The sequence below is a fragment of the Solanum stenotomum genome, chromosome 5, assembly GCF_019186545.1.
Source record: "Solanum stenotomum isolate F172 chromosome 5, ASM1918654v1, whole genome shotgun sequence".
NCBI lineage: Eukaryota > Viridiplantae > Streptophyta > Magnoliopsida > Solanales > Solanaceae > Solanum > Solanum stenotomum.
Genome location: NC_064286.1, coordinates 40,787,197 through 40,794,672, shown reverse-complemented (window position 1 = coordinate 40,794,672; position 7,476 = coordinate 40,787,197). Strand labels below are relative to the sequence as shown.

At 30.9% G+C, this 7,476-nt stretch overlaps 2 long non-coding RNA genes across 2 annotated transcripts; both read right to left on the bottom strand.

The window, feature by feature from the left end:
- Positions 1 to 3,473: 3,473 nt before the first annotated feature.
- Positions 3,474 to 5,248, bottom strand: LOC125865313 (uncharacterized). The gene is made up of 3 exons (XR_007446341.1): positions 4,338 to 5,248; positions 3,806 to 3,868; positions 3,474 to 3,722 (listed from the first exon to the last, which is right to left on the bottom strand). It is a non-coding gene; the product is annotated as an uncharacterized LOC125865313 (long non-coding RNA).
- Positions 5,249 to 6,120: 872 nt separating this feature from the next.
- LOC125865312 (uncharacterized) lies at positions 6,121 to 7,205 on the bottom strand. Its single transcript, XR_007446340.1, has 2 exons — positions 7,075 to 7,205; positions 6,121 to 6,221 (listed from the first exon to the last, which is right to left on the bottom strand). It is a non-coding gene; the product is annotated as an uncharacterized LOC125865312 (long non-coding RNA).
- Between the last annotated feature and the right edge of the window lie 271 nt (positions 7,206 to 7,476).

The following is a 7,476-nucleotide window of genomic DNA, read 5'->3' as shown; positions in this document are numbered from 1 at the left end:
GTAATAAAATTTTGCTCAGCTGTCAATTATTTTGGTTACCTTTTCGTCTTATTAATTATGCTCCACATTTAATTTGAGTTGGCCAAAAAATGAGTTATTTTAGCTTTGATTTGAAAGTCCGTAACAAAGTAGTTTGTTCTAAATTTAAATATTTAACTACAAACGAAAAATTGTTGGGCTGCGTTTCAACAAGGCTGATGAAAACAAGGTGAGAAAAATGAAGAGTAGATCATTAGACGTCATTCCTTAAATTCTCTGTTTGATATGAGATAAAAAAACATGTAACAAGTTTTGATCTAGAGTAATTTGTGTATATGTCTAACTCTAGGCTTATAGTTTGAAAAATGGTATGCAAAAGCATCTCTAAATTGGTTAACAACAAACTTTTGAAAAAAACATTTGTCTCTCCCTTGATTTCTCTGTTATGATTTGGTGTTGAAAATCACAAGAATAACATCATCAGTGGAAGAAGTATTACAAATGAAATTCTATGCTGCAGGAAACAAAAATTAACTACACCAAATACTACTTTAAAATATGTCATGCATTTCAGTGCTTGGATAGCCTTAATGAAAATATAACTTGTGTTCTTCTTTCAATTGAATTCAACATATATTAGTATTGTCTAAAATATAATTTTTGTTTGAATTCTACATAGTATATTGTCTTAAGCGATGTCTTTTAGCATGCGTGACTTCGATTCTTTCTTTTTTCTTTTTTTTTATTGGAATGAGGCAACTAAGACATGGCTATGTTAGACACACCAAAAAAAAAGGCAACAGAAGTTGGTATACTCACTACTTGCACTTCAAGATTCTCTATAGTGTAGGTTAACAAAATTAATGGATTGATGTATATCCACTGTTAAGTAGACCAAATTCTATTTGCTAGAATTTTTGTCATGACTTTCATAGTCTCTTGCATATTTGATAGCATTACTTTTCTATTTACTAGCACGTAGTCAGTTTGTTTGGAACTAAAACATTTACTAAAATATTTGGTGTTTCTAATTAATCCAAAAAATGGTGTCAACTTAAATTGATTATATTTGATTTCTTTCACTAAAATTTTGTATACGTAACTTTGTTAGTCGGTAAGGATTTGTTGAATCATATTATCCAACAATATAAATATGTTACAACAGCTTCTTGGTACTGTTGACTTAATTATTGACTAAGAATTTCAAAATCCTTATTCAAGAAATCTGACTTTGTAAAAGAGTGTGAATCTTCAGCATTGTTCCCACTATCCTATGAAACTTGTGAATTGAAATGGCAACATTAGGATCCTTTATGCAATAAAAATTGAGAAAATTGTATAAAATAACAAATTATTAATTCAAATTAAATGTTATAACCACTGTTTGATTTAATTGTAATCCATAGCAAACAATTGTCATTCACCTCTCTCCCCAGATTTCTCACTCGCTACTGTCCATTTCTCGCTCGCCTGTCTCTCCCTCGCCTCTCTCACTTTATACAAACACAAATGTATAAAATGTGTTTCTGTTTGTAAAGCGAGAGAAAAATGTATGTACAAATATAAATACATATATTTTCGTCTTATACACTTATAATTACACAAATACAGATCTTCCCCTGCCTAGTTCTCTTTTGCCTTTCTCTCTTTCTCGCTTTATACAAACACAGATTATACAAATTACAATGTATAATTTGTGTTGTATAAGCGAGAGAGAGATTTTGATATACAAATGTTTTATTTCGATTTGAGTGTATACAAATTCAAATATTACACAGATATACAAACAAATAAAATTGAATTGAGAGGCTGCCAGCGATTTATACAAACGAGAGGCTACCAACGATTTATACAAATCTGATGCTCCATAGCAAACATAAAGTTTGATATGGAGCGCAATTATACAAACTATAGTTATAGCATACAAATATGACTTTTATGTTAGTTAAACCTAAAATTTACTCTTATAAAGCTGATGAGCCCAAATTGTCATGTTGGGCCCCTTCTATAATATATATATATATATATATATATATATATATCTTATCTAGGTAGCAACAATCTCTAACTTTGGATTTTTTTTTAAGGTTTCATATGATGACTTTATCATTCCTTTAATTCGATGTGAGGTTAGTTCTTTTAAAATATTATTTACTTCATATATATAGTTTTCTTTTTTATCTACAAAATTTTAGTTTGAATGTAGTTCTGCTAATTTTATTTTTGATTTTTTCGATAATTCATTTATTTATGTTTTATTTTCTCCTAAAAATTTATAAATTTATTGATGTGTTGTTTTGATTTTGATTAATATTATTTTTAGCTTCATTTCTTTATTTTAAACACTAGAGGATGGCAAGCCACTGCAAGCACGAGGCCTTATGTAAATAAAGGTAATTATAATTCAATTAATTTAAATAATCTATTAAATTGAATTCATTTGATTCGAATATGATTGTTATAGTTCTATGATTTTGAGTTCAGATCAATGGGTTGATGAGTGATTGATCTTCCGTAAAATGAAGGCTTCAAATTTCACTAGCGTTTTATTCTTAACATTAATTACTTTTTCCCTAAATTATTTTCCAAGACTTAATACTTGTTAGAAAAAATAATACGAAATATAATTGACAAAGAAGATGGCTTTGAGGCGTGTAAAACCATTTTCTTTAAAGATATTGCCCGTATACGTAATGGAAAAATACAAACAAATTCCTCTAGGTTACAACAAAATCCTTTATTTATACATGCAGATTTTTCTTAAACTACTTATAGAGGGTCTTTATATTTATAGAACTTAAGAGATGACTTTTCATAATAGTCATGTTTTTTCATGAACATAAGAGTCATGTTCTTTCATGATCTGACTTTTCATAAGAATCATGTTCTTTCATAAACAGATATATGTGTCTATTAAATTTAAGACTTCTCTATATTACAAAATATCCAATAATACTAACATCAATTATTAGGGTTAATGTGGTAAAATAGTCATGTCAATCATTGTTTTCTTAATGGATATGTTAAGTTTAAATGTGAAAAGTAAATAGTAACGAAAAAGTATTAAAAATAATTAAAAAGGTAAATTAGTAAAAATACTCTTCAATAGTCATGGCAATCATTGTTTTCTTAATAGATATGTCAAGTTCAATTATGATAAGTAAAAAGTAAACGAAAAAGTAATTAAAAAAATTAAAAGGTAAAATTAGTAAAAATACTCCTTTTTTTATGATTTTTAAAAAAGTGTGTAAATTAAAATAAGAACAAATAATACGAAGGAATAAATTCATTGATAATTGTGCATAGATAATTTTGTGGATCTCTTAATATTATGCATATGGAATAAACAAATTGTGCACAAACAATTTTGTGGATCTCTTAATATTATGCATATGGAATAAAACAAAATAAATAAATAACAACTAATCATGAAATGACAAAGCACACATGTTGATACCCAAAGTTAAACTCACTCTTCTATTATTAAAAAAAAAAAAACTAGTAAGGAACGCCCGGGCCCAACATGAACGACGTGCTATTTGTAAATTTTTAAAAGTTGATACAATATGTTATGCATAATAGTAAAATAGAGAATGCACAGCATGGCGTGCAAAGTGTCATGTCTCTGCTAATAAAAAGATTCTTTCCATGGTTTCTTTTGGACATATGTTTGAAAGTGTTGAGATGTACCACCAGCACAACAAAATTCCGCTGAGTCATACTTCTCTTGTTTTTGGCATTACCTGCACACGCCATTTAATCTTAACAGATTGGAAACATAAAGCAAGAAGGAATGATGCAAGTGCAGATTTATGTTTATACTAACCATCAGTCGAAACCTCTGTAAAGTTGAGAGCGTGTGGCTCATTTGAATTGCTTGATGTTTGACCTGTAAATTTGTCCGTATGGTGAACGCAAAATTGTAAATGATCAATATGGATTAACAAGCTAACATTTTTCAAAATTTTTGAAAGAACAGACAATTTTTATTTTCTTTTGAAACTTTTCTTCATCTTGCCTGTGGCAACACAACAGGCAAAGGAATAAGCAATACGTTCTACCTCGGATAATTTGTTTGATTGTTTGTACTTCAAACTCAGATCAAAGTTACGGGAGAAGATTAACTGTCCACTCCTTTTGGCCAAATTGTAATTAAACTTAAGCTTATCCGAACGACGAAACTTCAACCATCTTATATAAAATGTCAAAATTAAAGGAATGCACATGTACCTAACTTAGCACTTGTATACCTCAATATGTATAGGAATCAATCATCAGCTAGGTTATTCTAAAGTATAGGCATATAAAAGTTATTAGCTAATAAAATAAACTAAACAACTAATGTAAAGACAAATTACCTAGTTCTGAGGAAAGTATGCAGAATGAACTTATATATTCAGCCCGTCAAAAGCCTCTGTTCATACATGAATAAAAATGTGAATCTTCATAACATGATACAAAATAAGAATTAAAAGGTATTGCAGCAGTCCAAAACGAAGGAGAAAATTAAAACAGAACAATGGTAACAGATTTTGCACTCATTTGAGATGGGAAAGGAGTTTAATGAAGTAATGGAAGATAGAAACGAAGTTTGGGATTAGGTGATTGCCGAAGCTGAACACCAGGTCTGGAGAAGTAGTGAAAGATTTCCTTGCTAAATATAACCAAAGTTTCACAATCCCTTATATTTTTCAATCCATCTGAGTCGGATAATGATCAGTTAAGCAGTTTCGGAAGGTGAACAGAAAGAGAGTACTCGCAAATTTCATTCAGATTGTTATTATACTTGTACAATATCTACTCTATCTTCTGCCCCAAATATAATGGATCAAAATGTAAAAATAAATACGAATTGTTCCTATGTTGAGGGTGTTATTAATAGTTTAACACTTATCCAATCGTTATAGGTGAAGAACGTTCCAACTTCATGTACTTAGAGAATTTAGAAAAACATTAGCACGCATGATATTGAAAGGGATCAATAGTGAGTCAATCATGATCCATGGTAATTCTATCATTAAATTAGACCAATCTGTTTTAATAAACGAAAAAGTATTCAAAATTGATCAGTAAATATCAATACCTTAAGGAGTTTTCAGTACTTTGACGGCAAGCTAGCGCAACAATTGTCATCTACTTCGCAAGCAGGTTTTTTATATTGGTAATTCATTCCAACTTGAAAACTGAAATTATCTTTGGCCTTGCACCAAAGATATCAGCATGGTTTCCCAAGTCTGTACGGAGCTTGAAGAAAGTAAAAAAGCTTTAGCATTTTCTAAGCACCATGGCAGTAACAATTGTAAAGCTTTGTTTTGACACCTAATTTTATGTGATATCTAAACACCTGTGAGCATACATGATTAGAAAGATAGTTAACGATTACCATTTATACATCACATCTGTCGGATTGTGCTAATACGGGATATTTTTTGTGCACTGGATTGCCCCTTTACTATTTATATAAGGAAATCATAAACTTTCTGTTTTACTTTGGGAGGTGAAAGTTGATACATTTTTCTTAAGATCTAGCTTTCAAGTCCAGGGTGAATTGAACTTGAGGTGGTCAGCAGAAGACCTGCAAAACTATCACTCTAATTTTCTTTTAACATCTAAACACCATCACAGTAACAGATTGAAGACTTACCTCAGACAGAAAACAGATTGAAAACTCATGTAAGACGTAGAAGAAGCTGATTGATCATAGGAACATACGAAGGTAAGTATGAGGAGCAAGAAAAACCAAAACACACACAGCTAGAAACAAAACAAAGCACAGCCATGTTAAGAGTTAGATACAGGACAGCTAGTGCCTCAGAAGGCTTATTGAAATGACCAAAACAGCCTAGTCTTTAGGAAGATCTAAAGCTACTCATTGTAGGACCAACCACGCAACGGTAAAGCAACAACATGCTATATATATACTCTAGCAAGTCAAATTGAAGCAAATGAAATCAATACATGGACAACAACTCTTATGACCAGCTATATGTGGACAATAGATGTTTGATGTATAAAAAGAAATAGAAAAGTTTGAATTAAGAATGATAAAGAAACAGCAAACCAAAGAAGGAAGCAAGATGGCAGAAGGAGTGCCTATTTTTTCTTTTTGGTAATTGTCAGTGGGAAGAGGGAAAAAAACACGCGTGAGTTGTTACTGTGTTTAAATCACACGAAAACCCAAAAGGAAACCAAATGATGAAACTATCCTTGGTCCAGTTTTTGTTGCATCTTCAACAATTTACCTGTTCAGTTGGTGGACGATCAAACTTTAGGAGATAGATACTTTAGAAAATCTTTCGTGGAAGTAGACGCTTTAGATTCTTGAACTTCAAGAGGTCATTGCCAAATAGAGTTGCCATTGTGCCTATCTGATGTTAGCTAGTACTAATCTGCTAAGATGAACTTTTCGGGTTACAACATGCTCATTTGTTGATTTAGCTCATTCAGCTGACATAATTTCAACTCAACCCGTCTATTTGACACCCTTTAATGTAAGTTGTAGTCAAGAACTAAGGTAGTATACCTTTCCCTTTAATTTAAGATAACAATATTAAATATTTCAACTTAATCAATTCTTACAAAACAGAGTTAAATTGAAAAGGAAAAGCTATCATTACAGCACAAGACTGAGGATGATATTTCAAGAGCAAAGTTTTTTTAAGCATAGAAGAAGTAGTGAAGGAGAAATATGATTGTTTTTTTTTCAAATAACTACTGAGTGTAGGATTAGGGAGAAATAGGAACACCGAATCCACAGACAACAAAAATACAAAAAATCCAGTAAACCAAGAATAATCAGTAAATTGCAACTGAGTAGAAGCATAAAGAAGTGAAATTTGACCATTCTATTTCTTACTATATCAATCCCAAAAATGGTGGGTTAGATTTTTTGAAGTAGTCGGGTTCTCCCGAGAAGGAAAAATCGTCAACTGCCTATATACGTAACTCCAAAAACGCAGGACAATCAGAAATCGCGGCTGAGTAAAGGTATAAAGAAGCCAAATTTTAACATTCATTTTTTAAAAAGTTAACAGACAAAAATGTTGGATTAGATTTTTTCCAGAATTTGGATTCTTCTATTCAGAAGATACTCACCTGAATTGAAAAAGCGACATCAAGCAGAAGCAAAGCGGTAAACTTCAGCGAGCAGAACAAGAAGCAACCAAGGTGGAGGAAGGTGGAAGCCTGAAGGGACGCGTATATTAAGATAAAAAGTGGATGAAGATGAAGTTGTGGTTTTTGTGTAAAATTGGAAGTAAAATGACAACACTATCCTTATGAGCAAGCACATATGTCGACGGAGTGATGCTTGGTAAGCACCAATTCCCTCTTATATAGTAAAATAAAAATAGTAGAAAAAGAAAAAAGAAAAAATACTTGATAAGAAGTATGATTACTTTTTATATATTAATAATTGAATATCCTCCCTATATCAAGAAGTTGAATTCGCATTTTTAATATGACTTTTAATTACGAAATTAAAGGTATATTTAGTTG